Source organism: Sminthopsis crassicaudata, chromosome 2 (genome assembly GCF_048593235.1).
Source record: "Sminthopsis crassicaudata isolate SCR6 chromosome 2, ASM4859323v1, whole genome shotgun sequence".
Classification (NCBI taxonomy): domain Eukaryota; kingdom Metazoa; phylum Chordata; class Mammalia; order Dasyuromorphia; family Dasyuridae; genus Sminthopsis; species Sminthopsis crassicaudata.
The window spans coordinates 398,157,315-398,176,637 of NC_133618.1; the positions used below are offsets into that span (position 1 = coordinate 398,157,315).

At 39.2% G+C, this 19,323-nt stretch overlaps 1 protein-coding gene across 3 annotated transcripts in view; it reads right to left on the reverse strand.

The window, feature by feature from the left end:
* Positions 1–11,462, reverse strand: part of PDGFRB (platelet derived growth factor receptor beta) — a 68,402-nt gene extending 56,940 nt beyond the window's left edge. For 2 of the 3 annotated variants that reach the window (XM_074291759.1, XM_074291760.1), the window contains exon 1: positions 10,831–11,462. The gene's annotated coding sequence lies outside the window, so the exon portion shown is untranslated. The remainder of the gene's footprint in view (positions 1–10,830) is intronic. The other variant, XM_074291761.1, reaches the window with a different exon arrangement.
* Positions 11,463–19,323: the final 7,861 nt, after the last annotated feature.

Genomic DNA, 19,323 nt, shown 5'->3' on the forward strand with positions numbered 1-19,323 from the left:
TAATAGCCAACAATGGTAAGAGAGAGGGAGCTTTGGAAATGAGTAAGGAAGCATGGGAAAGGAGGAGGGGCAGGAGATAGCTGCAGTGGAGGAGAAGGTTAAGCAGATGGAGGGTCCCCACATGGGCTGGGAAAACATGTGGGGGAGGAGGTGAAGTTTCTAAGAAGTAGTTTCAACATGCTTTCCCACTCCCAAGTACTTCCTGTTTCATTTGATCATCCATTCCAGAACTGAAGAACCTCAGATGGAATCAAGGTGTTAAAAGTCATCAAAACCCAATTCTTATCTATACAGAAATCCTATGACATTCCTGATAAATCACCCAGCCTTTGACTAAAGGACTCTAGAAAGGGAAACCCAGTGCTTCCCAAAGCAAATTGTTCTACTTTTGGAAAGTGTTCTCTCACCTTTCTGAGACCCTTAATGGACATCCATAAGGTTCAAACAATTTTTATAATTGTACTACGACATTATTTGCCTACTAAAATATAACTACACATTCAATTACATATCTGTGTGAGGCAAGATTTTTTTCATATATTTCAACCAAAACAACATATCACAACAGAAACAGATAGGAGAATCTAGCTGTCTTCTATTAAGCCAAACATTAAAGATATTTGCAAAAATGTACATAATGATACTATTCTTCTTACTAATTATTTTTGCTTAAGAAAAAAAGTTATTTTTCATAAAAATATGTTATTTGTGTTAACTTGTAGTAGGTTTATTACTATTATTTTTAAACAAATTCATTAAATAATTTAAAATTCTAGCAGCTTAAATTTCTAATACAGCAAATATTGATAGATATAAGCCACATAAACAAAAGATCTTGAAAAGTCCTCGATAATTTTTAAAGTATAAAGAGGGTCTGAGACCAGAGTTTTGAGAACAGTTAGTAGTTATAGTCTAATCAAGCCCTCAACAAATATTTATTAATCACCTGTAATGAGTCAGGCACCAAACTAGATGCTGGGCATAAAAAGACGCCTCTAATGAGCTTACAATCTTATTGTTTAACCACCAAGTCCCATTAATAAGGATCAGAGCCAGGAGTTGAATCTGGATCTTGTGACTAACGGTTCAGTGATCCCACAGAAGTGAGTCACTGACCACAGTCCATTCAACCACTTGTCAGAGCTAACAAATACATTGCTGAAGTGTGCGGAATCTAGGGTACACTTCCCATTAGGCAAGTAAATTTGAGATCCATAGTTTAGCTACAAAATCCTGCCTCATCCTCCTGAATACAGGAAATATATGGGATTTAAAGATATCCTCTCTTCTGGACAGATCAGTCCAAGGCCAACTGCTTCCCAGCATCTTTTCTTTTCTGCCAGGCTCTCAGGGAAGTCAGATTTCTCTTCCTAATTCTATTGGTTCCCCCACCCTCATCCCAAGCTAGTAGTCTTCATAACTAAGGAAGCAGTTTTTCTCTATGTGATTCTTTAATTTCTTGTTGGAGTTCAGCCTCTTGCCCTGATTTTCAGAGTTTCAGAGTTGCCCTGAGTTTCAGTCATACACTTTTACTATTTAATTGCTCAGAATTTCCTGTCTAATTTTTTCCCATCTTTTTCCTAGCTCCTTCCTTCCCCATACACTTGGGTTTTGCCTCATCTTTTAGATTTTTTTTGTTAATATCTTTTGATTTTATATCACCTATATTTTAAACTTCATCATTCACTCATTTCTCTGCTCCCAGCCAGCCTAGTCTAATACACATCACAAGGCAACATTGTATTTGATGATCATCTTTGATAGACTTTGCTCTTCTCAGCAATACAATAATCTAAGATAATTCCAAAATATTTATGATGGAAAATGCTATCCACATCCAGAGAAAGAACTATGAATGCATATTGAAGCATACTATTTTCACTTTTTTTTTTGTTTGTTTTTTTTCTTTCTTGTGGCTTTTATCTCTTTTGTTCTGATTCTTTTTTTCAAAACATGACTAATGTGGAAGTATATTTAATATGATTGTACATGTATAACCTATATCTGATTGATTGTCCTCTTGGAGAGGAGGAAGAGGAGAAAGAGAGAAAAAAAAAAGGAAACTAAAATCTTGTAAAAATAAATGTTAAATGGCTTTTATGGAAGTGTTTTACATAACTTCACATATACCTTAATGGGAGTGGGGATGGAATGGGGATGAAGGATAATAACTTATAACTCAAAGTTTTAAAAAAAATATAAAAAACTTGTTTTACTTTTAACTGGGGCAAATAAAAATATTAAATAAAAAGTAAATGATAAAAACTAATAAATAATTGTTAACAAGAAAAAAGATTTTTAAAATGCACATCACAAGGAAAAATTGGCAGAAAAGTATGTCTGAATTGATTACATATATTTTTAAAATAGAACTCCTATCTACATCTAAATTGGATGAGATGGATGATTTGTCCTTTATTTTCAAAGGGGACCAATAACATCATAGATTATGTTTTGACTTGTGCTTTATGTTTTGACTTTGGTAGGATTTAAGTGAGGCAGGATTGCACAAAGTTGTCAGTTGCACTATTTCACCAGCAGTGGACTAATCATAGAAAATAATGGGTCATTATACTATACTATACTATACTGTATTATACTATACTATAATAAATAAGATTTAGAACTGGGAAAAACCTCAGAAACAACTGAGTCCAGCCCCTACATTTTACAGATGAGGAAACATAGGCCAAAAAAGATTATATGACTTGCCCAGGGTCACCTAAATAGTAAATGTCTGGAGTGGGATTTGAACATCAGATCTTTTTTACTCCAAGCCCAAAGTACTATTCACTCTGCCCCCTAGTGCTCTCATTCTTGAAAGGTAGATCTATGGTTAGAACATGGAGCACAGAATGTTAAAGCAAGAAGATCTGGAAGTAATTATAATTCAAAGAAAGAGATGAAACAGGACACTCTATCCCTCCTTATACCATTTGAGAAAATAGTTGAGAGAACTCTTGACTGGGAAAACAAAATTTATTCTGGAAATAAAAATTGGGCAATGCCATTTCCTATCCATACATGGATCTTTTATTATTATCTAGACCAAGGAATGATTTTGTTTCTCCATTCTCCTTACTGAGCCCCATATTCTTCTGTGTGTGATCCTTTATTCTCTGACTCTCATTCTCACTGTCTTTATCTCCTCACTGAGCCTCTATTCTTTTGCTGAATTTTCATTCTGTTGCTGAGCTCCCATTCTCTCCCTCTTATTCCTTCATTGAATCATCATTCCCTTCACTGAATTTCCATTCCTACACTGAAACCCAATTTCCTCACTGAGACTTTATTCCTTTATTGATCTCTCATTCCCTCTGTAAAACACCATCTCCCTCTGAGCCCCTTGGTACCAGTGAGTAAGCATCGAGATTATCCTCAAAATTGTGAGGGGGTATGACGAATGAGTGGGGGTAGTTTTTCAACAGCAGAATTGGATGATGTACAAGATCCTCATTCTTCCCAATCACAGAATTCCCAGGGAATACTACATTCCTACACTAATTGTGAGCCTCTTGAGTCCTTCTTTTTCTCCAGGATCAACTGATTACCTTCAGTTAGTCAAAAAAAAAAAAAATATTCAAGAACTTTGTGCTAGGTGCTGGGAAAAATTCTAAGATGTATAAGAAGTGTCTGCCCTAAGGAAAGTGAGGGATAAAATGAGGAGAGATGGGAAGTTAGATAAACTGTATGTACACCAGGAGTTAAAATAAGTACAGAGTATATGTGTCTGTGTGTGTGAACACATGTGTGCACTGAAGTGGTCCTCATCAAGATATAGGAAGGTTCAAAGGAGGATGGGCTATTTTCTTACTTTCTAACTGGTAGAATCAAGTAAGGTCAGGTATGTGCTGAAACCAGCTCAAATAGAATCCCAAGAGTCAACTGTTAAATTTCCAGTGTAAGTATTTACAACTCAGAAATTTGTAGTAAATGCTATAAATCAGGGCTTAATTTATTGTTTTGTCAGTTATCTAAAATTAAGAAAAACATAGGGAAAATGTTAATAATGCATAAATGTTCAAAAAGTGTTCTCTCTTTTCAGAGAGTCACTTGTAAAATATTGACTAGTACACCCTGAATAAAGCTTTGTGAATGTGATATTTGAAGTGATATAGGATTTCAACAGAGAGGGCTAGAGTAGAGATGAAAAGATATTGTAGGCATAGAGGATGTCCTGAGCTAAAACCCCAAAGTGGGAAAGCAAAATGCAACTCTAAGGGGACTGTAAAGTATCAGTTTTATTTAAACTGATCTGTCAGTAGAATTGAGGAATTTGGGGAGAAAAATAATAAGAGGGAAAGTAATGCAGCACCAGATTACAAGGGCCTTGAATGCCAGGCTAAGGAATTTGCATTTTATCATGTTGCAAGGGACAGTGATACTCGAGCAAGGGAAAAAGTGCTGTGCTTTAAGGAAGACAATTCAGGAACAGCTAGATGACACAGTGGATAGAGCACCAGTCCTAGAATCAGGAAGCACATAAAATCTGGCTTTCAATATTTTCTAATATGTTTCTAAATTTCTAATTATTTCTTATTATTAATAATCTAATCTAAAATAATTTATAAATGTGTGATCCTGGGCAAGTCACTGAACTTTAGTTCCCTCCAAAAAAATTTTTTTAAAGGAAGTTGACTCATAGACTTTATCGTATGGTAGAAAAAGCAGAGTCAGAGAATTTGTGTTCAGCTGCTATCCCAAATGACCTTGGACAAATCCACTTTCTTGATCTGCCAAGTGAGGGGGTTGGATTAGTGAAGTTCCATCCAACTAGGGACCTCATGACTGGCAGCCTCAGCAGGCTAGAATAGATAAGAGGAAGCGGAAGATGAGATAGAAGGCCAGCAGCCTAGACTGGGCTTCCTAGGATGTAGAGCAGCAGGACACCTTAGAGGTCATCCAATCCAACTCCCCCCATTTTACAGAGGAAGAAACTGAGCTCAAAAGGACAAAAGGATTTGGATTCAGACAAAGAGCCTGGATTCAGGACCTCAGATTCCAAATACATCATTCTTTAAGAAGGAGAAGACTTGGTAAAATGACTGGGGCAGAGAGGAAAGAAGTACACTGTTTACACATTCCTAAAGGGTCCATTTTCCAAGCAAAGAGACAGTTGTTGTGCTGGGACTTTTGGCTATGGAAATTCCCCCAATCCAGTTTTAGTCAGGAAAACCACAGGTTTATGAGCCAAGAGCAGCATCCCAGAACCACCAGAAACCCATGCAGAAGGGCAAGACCAGGGGATCAGACAGGGCTTCCTTTGAGACCCTCAGAGAGTAAGGCTGTGAAAAGAGCACATAGACTGTCAGAACTGGAGGGGATGGTAGGTTTATGGATTTAGAACTGGAATGGACTTAAATGGTCATCCAATCTAACCCTCTCACTTTACAGAAGGTCAAGAGAGGCTATGTGATCTGCTCTTGGAGACCAAGGAGTATAAGTGGCAGGCACAACATTTGAACCTGGATCCTCAGACCATCAACCCAGCACGCAGGTCACATACCAAGTTCATGAAAAAGCCAGCACAAAAAGCACATTTCCCAAATGTCTGCCTTGTGATCTCTACACCATCCCATGCCATCTGCCTATGTCTGTTGTTCTCAATGTAGTTACCAGCATTCCCCCCAGGTTCTGTGTACCCCACAAAGAAGCCAGTCACTGCCCTGTAGAAGAGAAATCATCCTGGATTTTCTTTCCCTATGGTGAAGATGGCCAGGTTGGCCCAGTGATGAAAGTTCTGGACCTGGAGTCAGAAAGTCTCATCTTCATAAATCTGAATTTCTCCACTGACTACTAGGTGTGTGACCTTGGGCAAGTCCTTATTTGTCTCAGTTTCCTCATCTGCAAAATGAACTAGAGAAGGAAATGACAAATCATCCTAAATAAAATCATGAAGAATTGGACATGATTAAAAAGGTCCACAGCAACAAAATAGTGAGGCTTAAGTCCTTGAGTTTCTGTTGTGATTGCATCACTACAGGGAGTGTGGATGGCAATGGAACACTGCCTCTGATGTAGGAGGTGGCCTGCCAATGCCTTGGTTAATTAGTTTTGACGTATTGGTTTTTCCCTCTTTTCTTTGTTATAAAGCAGGGGTTCTTAATATTTTTTTGTGTGTGTTATAAATCCCTTTGGAAGTGCAGGAAAACCAATGGACCCTTTATCAAAATTATGATTTTAAAGATAAAAAACATACAAGATTACAAAGAAAACGGTATATTGCACTAGAGTTAATAAAAAAAATTTTTAAAGCAAAGAAGAAATTTAAAGACTTAAGGTTAAAGTCCCTGCTTTAGGAACAGATAATTGGCCAGTTTGATTGGAAAAGATGTGAAGAGTACTTTGAGACAAGGCTGAAAAAATGGAGTGTCTCAAGATTTTTGAGGGCCTCAAATGTTATGAGTTTGAACTTAGCTCTAAAGATTAGGCATACTGGGAAGGGAAGAATGGGAATATAGTGAGAAGTGTAGAAAACATAAAAAAAGAAATTTAACAATTATATTCTAAAATGTAATTTAATGTTACATTGAAAAAATTAATTACATTTTAAAAGGTAGTTTGTGGTATAATAGATTGGACCTGGCAATGGGAAGATGTGAGTTCAAAACTGGCCTCAGACATTTTCCAACTTTGGAACCCTGAGAAAATCACTTTAGCAGTCTTAAATTTCTTCATTTGTAAAATGAGGATAATAACAGTCCCTATCTCTGAAGCTGTTATGAGAATCAAGTAAGATCATATTTGTAAATGTGCTTAGCACTGTACTGAGTCCACAATAAATACTATATAAATGCTTATTCCCTTCCCTAAAGATTCTCCCTATCTATGAAACTTCCCTTTCTTTTTAGAGGGCATTCACTGGCAGATTTTCAAAGTATCATCTCCATACACAGAAATGTGAGGCTTCCCAAGATAGGGAGAGGCAGGCAGAAGGGACTTGAAATAGCCCTTCAAATGGGGGAAAGGAGGGGTTAATGGATCTAAAACTGTCTCTGCCTGCCATCACATCAGAGGGCAAAGCAGCAGGGAAGGGTTTCAAAGCTATCCGAATAGACAACTCCTCAAAAAGGAAGGGAGTCCAGTGGGACTGACTAACCCTGGTGCATTGTGATAAATTCCCCTTGGCCTCTATTGCCTCTTTCTGTGAGAATATAGCCAGGACAGCAGGAGCTTCTGTTTATTCAATTCCATTCAATAATAAACATTTATTAAGCACCTACTTAATTGAGTACAGAGCCCTGCTAGAGGTGCTGAGGAAATACAAAGATTAGATAAAAATATAATCCTTTCTCTCGTTTACTTTACTATAATAGTGTGGAGATATAACAAGATAAGACATGAAAAAAATATTCATATAGTATAGTATTTCGAGAGCAACTAGGTGACGCTATTTGGATAGAGTAGTACTCCCCCCTCCCCCTGGATTCAGAGGGACCTGAGTTCAAATACAACTTTAGATACTTACTAGCTGTGTGACCCTGTGCAAATCATTTAACTTGTTTATCTCAGTTTCCTCATTTGTAAAATTATCTAAAGAAGGAAATGGTAAACCATTCCAGGATCTTTATCAAGAAAACCTCAAAAAGGGTCTCAGAGAGTCAAACACAGCTGTTTGACATAGCAATAAGTGTTTTAAGGTTTACAAAGTGCTTTTCTCCTGTTACCCTATGAGTTGAATATTGCAAATATTATTATTTTCCCTATTACAGATAAAAAACGATTAGTCCAGGCTTATCCAAGCTGAACTCAGGCTACCATACCATATCTGACAAGAGCAGAACAGATAGAAGCAATGGTTTTTCAGTATCCATGGAGGGGAAAAAATATTATTGACTGAAGGAATCATAAAAGACTTCCTAGCTGATATAACATCATAATTGGGCTTTAAAGTATAGATAGCAAGGAAACAAGCATTTATTAAGTGGCTACTATGTGACAGGCACTGTGCTAAGCAGTTCAAAAATATTATTTCATTTTGTCCCTCACAACAACCCTGGAAAGTAGGCATTATTATTATTATTATTATTATTATTATTATTATTATTATTATTATTATTATTATTATATTATTATTATTATTATTCCCATTTTATAATTGAGGCAAATAGAGGTTAAATGAGTTTTTCATTTATAATAATAAATTATAAGTGTCTGAGGACTTCCTGACTCAAGAGTGTAATACTCTATCCACTGTCTCATCAAGCTGCCTCATGGAGACATCTTAAAATTCAATAGACATAAAGATTAGAAGAAAAGGAGGGACTTCAGACATAGAAAACAACAACAGTAAAGTCAAGGACTCAGTTTGTGAAACTCATTGAGGAGGGAGCATCTCAGTTTGACTAAAGAGTCCAGGCTAGGGAGTAAATTTGTGAAAGAAGAGTAACACCTGATTATGGAGGAAGATTGTGCTAAGAGAAGGAGTTTGAATTTAGTAGACAAAAGAAGACCACTTTCCCCCAGCTCATTTTACAGCCAAGGAAACTGAAACGAAGAGGGTTAAGTGACTTGTCCAGGTTCACACAGGTAGTAAGTATCTGAGACCAGATTTGAACTCAGGAAGATTAATATTTCCTGAACCTGGTACTCCATCCACTGTGCCAGAATTGATAGTGAGGAAATACTACCACATCATCAAACATCTCTGTCACATAATAACTTTTTCAAAAAGTTGGCAATAAAAGAGAAGAGAAATGTTACAAATTAATTAGATGGAGTTACAAATTAATTTCTTTAAGGTATGGGAAGACCTACATGGAAAGTCATTGGAAAGAGCTGTTGGAGAAGGAGAAAAGGGAGATAAATAATAACAGAAGAGATTGTTGGAAAAAAAAAGAAAAGAATTAAGAGAGAATGGGATAAAAAAATCCAGCTAGATGGAGACTAAATGTAAATCAACACATACTATGTTCACTTTTCCCCCCTATTTTTCTGGGTTTTTCCCTCATTATTTTTTCCTTTTGTTCTGATTTTTCTCTCCCTACATGATTCATAAGGAAATGTAGTTTTAAAGATAATAATAAAAAGAACCCAGTAGTTTAGTATGAGATGGGATGCTGCTGCTGAATTTTAAGGAAGGGAAGAAGATTCTAAGGAAGCTCATTTTACATGGATTCTATCTCAATGAAGTAGGAGTTTAGGTCAACTTCTGTTAAGGGTTGAGGCTGTCTTTGGGGACTTTAGTAGAAAAGAAAAGCTCTGGAACCATTTCTGTGAGGATGAACTATTTGCCCACTTTTGAACTCGTCAACTCAACTCAATGGTAACTGTTTTACTATCTAGCCTACTACTATCTATCACTCCTGGCTAATACATTCCAGGAGAGAATGAGAGACCGTAATAAATGTCTTGTTGAAATCCAGGTCTGCTATGTATAGTGTATGGCCCTGTCAAAGGATGTGAAGCTAGTCTGTCTGACTTATTCTTTATGAACCCATGCTGGGTCATAGTAATCACTGCTTCCTTTTCCAAAAACTCACAAAATATCACTTTAATAATGTATTCTGTCAAAAGAAGATGAGGAGGACCTGAGCTGAATAGAGATTTTAGGAGTGAAGAAGAAAAGAATTAGAGAAGTATTTCTAAAGATTTCTAAAGATTGTACAGATTTGTACAAACTTATACTACAACCATTCTACAGCTTCCCAGAAAAACTATCATTGACTGAGGAGCTGGATCTGTCAGGGTTTTCTTTTTGCCCTCATCCCCCCAACTCTGCTTATGCCCTCCGCTTATCAAAAGGCAGAGAGGTCTGAAAGATCTATGCTTTCTTTAGGAGGTCTCCTATTGTCCCCTCCCCCTCCTTATTCCCACCCCCCACACTCTGGAGCCCTAGCTCCATTCATAGGCTGCCCAAACTCAGTTCCTGTCCCCTCCTCTCCTCTCCCCCACCCCAAGAGCATAAGGAAAACTACAACAAACTGACAGTTTCCCATCAGCTGGGGGTTTGGAAGGACATCTTAGGAATCTGGAAAATTTGCAAAGCCCTTTAAATCCCTGGGGCTTCGATGGCCCTAGGGACTGGCCTAAAGCCCAATCCTTTCTGGGAAAACGGCTGCAGACTGAGGCTGAAGCTGAGGGTCTCCCCTCTCCAACCTTGGTCCCTGGTCTTCTGTTTGCTGATCCTGATGTCTCATTCCTTATTTAATACTCCCATCTCATACTCTTCTTCTGATAATCCTGGTCCCCTTTCTAATCCCCCCCCCAGACCTGTTCCCCACCTTCCCCTACAACTCTAGTTCTCGATCTCCAGTTTGATCTACTTAAGTACTGCCCACACCACCCCTTCAGCCCCACTTCTCTCTTCATAGTCTGTCTCCCCTCATTATTCTTCCTCCCCTCACAGCCCCTTTCCCTCAGTATCTCCCCTCCCTTAGTAGCCCACATGCTTAACATCCCCCTCCCACCCTGCCCATTCTCTGGCCCCTCAAGCCACCCCTATCCCCCCAGGCCCCGCCCCCTAGCTCTGGCAAACAGACCCTCCGCTGTTAAGATACTGAGCCAGGAGAATGGAGCCCAGAAAACCCCGTGGTTTTGTGTGAATGGGGGCTGGAGTGAAGGGGGGGTGGGGTGCTAACTCTTGGGGCACCGGGTGGAAGAGGGGGAAAAGCGGGGCCCTTCTGGTGCGGATGGCTGACTGCATAAGGGCAAAGGAGATTCAACTCTCACAAACTGACATCTCCCAACCCTGTTCTGGGCTTCTCCCATCTGGTTTCGCTAAAAATATTTTCCATTTTCAACTTGACCAAAGTGCAGCTGAAACATGGCAAAGGGGCCCTGTAAATGGGGCGGGGCGGGGCAGGGAGTGTTAGGGACCCGGGCACCTACCTTGTTGCCTTACAGGATTCTCTTGCCTTAGCCTCGTTCAGTGCCTGCTCACAAACACCCTACTTTCACGCAGCCCCCAGATGCTGCCTCTTCCCTGCCTGCCTCCAAGCTCCCCTCCCTTGGCCCTGGTGGAGGGGCCTCCAGGCAGCAGGAGCAGGCACTGGGGCACAGGGAGAGCAGCTGGCCCAAGGACCAGCAGCAGTAGGGATGGAGACAGTTCTAGAGCATCCTTGGAAGAAACTCCGGGTTCAGAGGGCCTGCCTAGATTGGGGTCTCTCTGGATGCTTGTCCCCGGAGGGGCTGAGTTCAAGAAGTTAGGAGGCAAAGGAAGGGTCAGCCCTCCTTGTCCACTCTGCTTACAAAGTTTTCTCCTGCCGGATCCTGGCCTGTCGGGTGAGGAAGATGGGCAGAAGCTGGGCGCAGGGCACTCAGGCCTCAGGCAGAGGTGGCAGCAGAAAGAGACTGACACAAGTCTGAGTGAGGGAGAAAGCTCTGTCTCCTACAACTTGGGGGGAAAGGCCGGAGAGGTCCCTTTGATTGGTCTCTCTGAGTGAGAGAGGGTGTGTGAGAGGGAGGGAGGAAGGGAGGGAGGCAGGCAGGCAGGGAGTGTGAGAGAGGGAGGGAGAGGAGTGTGTGTGTGCGTGTGTCTGTTTTCAATTTGGTCTTTTTCCCCTGAGTTTCTTGTTTTTCTTTCTCTTTTCCCTTCACTCTCTGCCTTCTCCCTCTTTCTCAGGATATGAGGGGATGTTTAGAAATTCCACAGCCCACGCCAGCAGCTGAGTCATTTGTATTAAGAGAGGCCAGCCCGCTCTGCCCAGGGTGGTGACTCCCCTCCCCTCTCCCCTCTCTGGGCTGGGCACAAAGAGGGTTTGGGGGCCCTGCTGCTGACAGTAAAGTCATAGGTTGACAACCCAGGGATGGCCAGGGTTGGCAGGGATTGTGTGCCAGGCGGATGGAGCTCAGGCAGTGCCTGGCTGGGCACCTTTGGGAGAGGGACCCCAGGAGAGAAGGGGAAATAGGTCATCCTTTACAATATTGTTGGATAGTCTGTCATTCCCCGACCTCTGAGCCTCATTTTCCCCATCTGCAAAATAAATGGATCAGACTAAAATGATTTGTAAGGGTCCTGGCAGCTCTGCCATTCCAAGATCCATCTCATTCTTACATTCTCTGTTCTAAGTTCCTTTCCAGTTCTGAAATTCTAGGTGCTATGTTCTATGATTATAGTCAAGCCTGGAGTGCACATGGAAGGAGTGGGGGTGGGGGGAGATAGCAGAGAGGGCAAGACCTTCCTTGCCTCTTCTTCTGACTGGGGGCTAGGGGTATCTCCAGGGAGAAAAAGGGGTGGCTGAGAGAAGCAGAGCTGTAGCCTGGCTTCTGGTCATGATCAACCACACACTGGTCCAGCACATCTGGAGTCACTTAGCCCCAGCAATCGTTAACCCTTTCTGCCCTCCATGGCTGATGTGCCCATTGCTTGGACAGACCAACTTGATCTTCTTCCCGGAGTCCAGTAATCTCTAAGCACAAAACTAATCCGAAGCATTTCACAACACTAATTGATCAGAGAATAGGGTGGGGAGTAGTGAGATAGTAGTGAGCTATGGTATAGGATTCACATCCTTCAGACCTAGGAATTCTGGGTGAAAGTAAAAGAGTTTAGAATTTGAGCCAACTTAGTGGGAAGCAAAGTAGGGGACATTGTAGGGAATATCCCATTATTCTCAGAGAGGGCCATAAACCCTTGGAGAAATAAAAGGGGCAGAAGGGAGCAGATACATTAACATTTAGAAGAGAAAGGATGTGGTTGGTTTGGTGAGAGGCAAGGAAAGAGACAGTGCTGTATGATAGAAAGAACATCAGCCAGACATTTAGTTGTGGTCCTGTTCCTATAGGCCAGGTCTAGAGACCATCATATGGTACAATGCTTAGAACATTTCCTGACTTGCAGAGAGAAAGACTGAGTGTGAGTCCTTCCTCAGATATTTACTAGCTGTGTGACCCTGAGCAAGTCACTTAATCTCTGTTAACAATATTTACTCCATAGGGTTGTTGTGAGGATCAAATGAGATTATGCATTAGATAAATACTAGCTATTATTATACTTGCTTCTGTTCTTTGGGTCCCTATTTCCTCATCATTAAAATGAGAAGTTTTGAAATGATATGATTTCCAAGGTTCCTTCCAGTTTTAGCATATGATATCAATGACTCCTGGTCAGGGATGCTTTTGAAAGGATTCATGTTTCAGATGTGTTTGCACTTAGATGACCTCAGAGGTACCTTCCAGTTTTGTAAGGATGTAATTCTGTGGCCCAGACAACAGTTCTGCCTTCTAAAGCTAGACTTCCAAGCTGCAGCCAGGGCTGAAAGAACAGTACCCCCCTCTGCTGGCTGCTTGGGCAACTCCCCTCCTGGGAAGGGAAGGTCCCCGGGGTAGAGCACTGCCACAAAGACCCCTCCCCATTCTACATAGAGCCCTCTAGAGGCAATGAGGACTCTTTTGTTTCTAAAGTCTTGCTACAATGCCCTAAATGCCCAAACCAGATCCAAAAGATGAAGCTCTCTCTGCTATCAGTCTGGGATGTCAATTACCTCCATGCCAGGCAACTGAGACTGGCTTCCATGAGAGAAATTTGTGGGGAAAGAAGCAAGAGTAAGAGACAGTTGGAAGGTATTCTGAAGGGTTTCGGGTTCTAAAGAAAGTTTGACTTTACAAGGTGGACATTTAGGAAGACTTGAGGAAAGGATAAAGGAAGAAGACTCAGATAAAAGAAGGAAATGAGAGTTAAGTTAAAGATAGAAAAAGGCTGGAAGTCAAGATGTCAAAGACAAGCTGAAGGAGGAGAAGAAGGACAGGGAAGAAGAAGGTAGTTGGTAGGACAAGGTTAGTATGACAAGTTGGTTCAAGTATGACAAGGAGGGAAGAGGAAAATGTTCAGAGTAGGTGTCAGGGTGCTAACAAGGTTCAAACGAAGTGAAGAGAGTGAGAAGATTAGAGGTAAAGCTCCCCAGAAGTCCTTGCCACTGAAGCTCTCTAAAGGATTCATCAGCAAAAAAAAAAAACCAGGATTGAGGATGGTCACTGCCAGTCAATATAAGGAGCAGGGGGAAATTTGCAGTGACCTACACTGATGGTCATGTTTGTGTTTCTGTCTCAACCAAATTATTGTTATCTATACTCAAAGTCTAGGCTACTTCTATTTCTGGAAGACACGGTATAAATTATGAGGAATGTTTCTCCATCCTATAGATGATCAAAGGAATTTCTATTATTCCTTAAAAAGTAACAGAAATAGCAATCACCAAAACAGAAGGAGGGCTAGGAAATGAAAAACCTAGAGAAATAGGGATGGTAGGAAGTTGGAGGCCAGAAGGTCACACAGAGGAAAAAGGGATGAAAATCCACTGAACATTTGGGAATAAAAAAATAGATGAGGAAAACATATCTAAAAAAATAGTCAAGATAAAAAGGAAGCCTGCTTTGTACAAACTTAAAACTTACTAGGGCAGTTAGGTGATTCAGTGTCTACAACATGAGGCAGGGAGTTAAGAAGACCTGAGTTCAAACCCATCTTCAGTCACTTACTAGGTGTGGTGACCCTAAGGAAGTTAATTAATTATTGTCTGCCTCAGTACAATGAAATAATAGCACCTATCTTCCAGGATTGTCATGAAGATAAATGAAATATTTGTAAAAGTTCTTTGTAAACCTGAAAGTGTTATTTAAATATTAAATAGCTAAATCCTAGGAATTTCTTGAGGAGGAGGGAGCTATCTACCTGAAGAAGAAGCAATTGTTAGTCCTCTAAAAAAAAAAAATAGGTGTGAATCCATAAGGGCTATCAAATGAAAGGTCATCCTGTAAGGATCACAGGAAGATGGGACAAAAGGGGTGGTTGGTGACTACCTTCAGCAGGGAGTATCCTGCTGTTTTCTTAAGACATGTATTCAAGACTTGACAAGGACACTCCTAAAGTTTGCCATTCCACATGCATACTACATACTTCTGGTAATTTGAATTGCCAGAAGGCACCTAGAAAGATTACAAAGTCTTGGGTAATACTGAAGCCCTGAGAGGTACAAGTGATTTCTTCCTTCCTTCTCTTTTTTCTTCCTTCTTTCTTTCCTTCCTTCTTTCCTTCTTCCTTCCCTCCCTCCCTCTTTCTTTCTTTTCTTATTTTTTCACTGATGCTTTAGCTTTTGGCAGACTGGGAAAGTGAACTGGTTAAGAAGGTGGTATTCAAGAATGAGAAATTAATTTCTGGCCAGAAATGTCATGGAAATGACTGAACATCTAATAAGGGTTAATAAGACCATATTTGTATGCAGTCTAGCAAATGTAATGAAATTTAAATGAACCAAGGATGAAGAAAGTGTGTATATTCACCAATGTATATGTAAATAAAGTATGTGTATATATATAAAAGTGGTTACAGTACAAAAAGAAAAATAAACATAGACATTCTCAGAAATTTGTAGGAAACAAACATTCCCAAAAGGATCTAATAATAAAATCTGTGGCTTTCATATGTACAGATAAAAACTAAAACTAAAACTAAAACTAAAACTAAAACTAAAACTAACTAGGCACCTTAATTCAAAGAGACATATGTGACCCTATAGTATTACTGAGACTTGGTACAATGAGAATTATGCATGTAATAATAATAGACTAGATAGGCATATCTTATTCTAAAGAAACAGGATAAATAAAGATGAGGGTGAGGGAGAAGGATAAGAGAATGGGATTGTATCTTAAAATGTATTCGTGTGACAAAATCTAGGAATCAGAGGGAAGAATCATGGTTCAGAATAGTTAACTGCAGATGAAAGAAGAAACAACAGTAATACTGAAATCTGAGAATACTATAAAGTAGATCCCTTGAATAGAAAGAGGGAGTAAATGAGGAATACAAGAAATAGATGACAAGTCTAGCACAGAAGTATGATGTAATAATGACAAAAGACTTCAAATATTAGTTATCCATTGGAGCCCTCTATTCCAAAAGCAGAACCACTAACAGTTTCTTGACTTTGCCTTAAAAAGTGGAAGAGTCAAAGAAAGGAAATTCTGTTCTGTATTTGATTCTTACAAAAAAAAGGAGTCACTACTGCCTACCATCTAGGGGAGGAGGTGGAGGGAAGGAGGGGAAAATTCAGAACAGAAGTGAGAGCAAGGGATAATGTAAAAAATTATCCATGCATATGTACTGTCAAAAAAAGTTATAATTATAAAATTAATTTAAAAATGAAATAAAATAAAAATAATTTAAAAAGGAGTCACTAAGGTGGAAATGATAGTGATCTAGAAAAGAAGTACCTATACCACAGTGGATTTGTGATAAAGAGGAAAGCTGGGACTAGTGTAACACAAATTGTAGTTTTTGAGAAAATGCATGTCAAAGGGTAAGAAAACATAAATAAGATCCCATGGACTAAATTTCTACAAGGAAAGTCAGACCAGAAGGACTGGGGTACTCCCAAGAATAAAATTCTGAACACAAAAGCCAACAACATTAATGAGGATTTAAAAGGAGGGTGGAGGGTTTTTGTTTTTTTTAAGAGTTCAATAAGGATACACAGAAAAGAACTCAATAACCAAGCTCAGATTTTTTTTTAAGTGTTTTTATTTTTTCAAATACATACAAAGATAATTTCCAACATTCACTTTTGCAAAACCTTGTGTTTCAAATTTTTCTCTCTTTCCTTCCCCTTCTTCTCTTCCCAAGACAGGAAACAATCTGATATAGGTTAAACATGTGCAATTCTTCTAAACATATTCCATAGTCATAATGCTGTACAAGAAAAAATCAGATGAAAATGGGAAAAAAAACACAAGAAAGGAAAACAAACAAAAACAACAAAAAAAGGTGAAAGTATCCTTTGATTCACATTTACTCTCCATAATTTTCTCTCTGGATATAGGTGGCACTTTCCATCACAAGTCTATTGGAATTGCTTTGAATAGCCTTATTACTGAAAAGAGCCAAGTCCATCATTGCTGATCAACACATAATCTGGTCATTATAATGTATTCTTGGTTCTGTTCACTTCACTTAGCATCCAATTTAGATTTTTTTTAAAAGATATGTACTATATAGAGAGCCCCTCCTGCATCACTGCCTTGTCATAGCAGATTATCTTGTGTAGCTCAATGAAACTACGAGCTATCTTGTGGAGGGTTATCTTGAATTGGTCATAATAGAGAATTCTGACAATAAGTGTTCCACTGTAGAAGGAAATGGCAAATCATTCCAGAATCTTTGCCAAGAAAACTTCATAAATAGTATTAAAATGCTAAAAGATACATTGGAAAATGGTTGTCTTCCAAAAAAAAAAAAAAAGTAAACAACAAACAACTGCTTATTGAATGTTTTGAAATGGATATTCCAGAGTCATCTCAAATTCAACATACCCTAAAAAAGGGGAAAAATGTTTGTGACAACCTTTTTGTAGTGATAAGGAACTGGAAACTGAATGGATGCCCATCAATTGAGGAATGGCTGAGTAAGTTATGGCATATGAAAGTTATGAATGATATTGTTTTATAAGAAATGATCAGGAGGATGATTTCAGAAAAACCTGGAGAGACTTACATGAACTGATGCTAAGTGAAGTGAGTAAAACCAAGAGAACATTATACACAGCAACAACAAACTGTGATGGACTTGGCTCTTTTCTACAAATAAGGTGATTCAGGCCAATTCCAATAGACTTATGGTGGAGAGAGCCATCTGCATCCAGAGAGAGGACTATGGGGACTGAATGTGGATCACAACATGGTATTCTCACCATTTTTGCTGTTGTTTGCTTTCTTTTTTCCCACTTTCTCATTTTTCCTTTTTGATATAATTTTTCTTGTGCAGCATGATAAATGTGAAAATATGTATAATAGAATTGTATATATTTGATTACATGCTATCTAGAGGGCAGGGTAGAAGGAAGGGAGAAAAATTTGTAACATGATTTTTCAAAAGTGAATGTTAAAACCTATCTTGACATATATTTTGAAAATAAAAAACTTATTAAAAACATACAATGGAAGATATATAATGTAAAAAAAAAAATTCAACATGCCCAAATACAGAACTCATTTTATTTTTTCAATAGTATTTTATTTTCAGGGACAGCTAGGTGGCGCAGTGGATAGAGCACCAGCCTTGAATTCAGGAGTTCAAATCTGATCTCAAACACTTAACACTTCCTAGCTATGTGACCCCTGGGCAAGTCACTTAACCTCAGCCTCAGAATAAATAAATAAATAAATCCAATGTAAATACAAGTTATTGCCTCATCTAAGACATCATGGTCCTACTAGCAGCATGGTGCCTAGAACATAGTAGGCGTTTAATTAATGGTTTTGATTGTTTTCCCCAAAAACCCAGCCTGCTTCCAGACTTCCCTATTTCTATCTAGGGCACTCAAATTCACAATGCTGATTTCATCCTTGATTACTACCTTGTTTCTGCCTCTGTGACATCTCTCACATATATTCCCTTCTCTCTACCCATTGAACCATCACCCTAGTTAAGGTCCACAGCACTTCTCTTTTATGGTTGTTCAGTTATTTTTCAGCCATGTTTGTGACTCCATTTGGGGTTTTCTTGACAGGAATTCTAAAGTGATTTGTCATTTCCATCTCTGCATATGAGGAAACTGAGGCAAACAAGTTAAATGACTTGCCCAGGATCACACAGGTGGTAAGTGTCTGAGGCTAGATTTGAACTCAGGAAGATGAGTTTTCCTGACCCCAGATTCTGCACTTTCTCCATGCACCACCACTCCTTGAATTATTACAATAACCTCCTAACTGGTCTCTGTAGCTCTGCCTTGTAGCTTCATGATCCAATTTATTACTTACATATGATTATTCTTATAGTGCAGAGTTAACCATATGACTCACTAAATTCCAATGTTTCCCTTTAATCCCTAGGGTAAAATATAAAGTTTTCTGTTGGGATTTGAAGTTCTTCACATATTGAGCTCCTACTACCTTTATTGCCTGATTATTATTGCTCCAGTTCATACCATCTATGATCCAGCTGTCGTCCCCTCCCACTCCCTGCCACATGACATTCCATCACCACCTCTTCTTCATGCCTTTGCACTGACTGTCCTCCATGCTTGGAATACACTCTATCCTCATACTGCCACCTCATTTTTTCACATGAGAGAACTGAGGCAAACTGGGTTAAGTGACACAGACAGTAAAAGCCTGAAGCTGATTTTGAACTTAGGTCTTGCTGACTCCAGGCCCAGCACTCAATCTATTAACCATTTAATTGCCTTTGTCTGGCATATAGTAGATACTTAATATTTATTGATTGATTGACTATGGATCTTAGCTTTAATTCTTTTTTTAAAATTCAATTTCATTTAAGCTTTAGTTTTGAATTCTCTCCCTTCCTCCTCCCCCTCTCTCATCCACTGGGAAGGCAAAGAAAAAAAAAAAAAACTCATGACAAATATGTAAGTCATATTTGCAAAATCA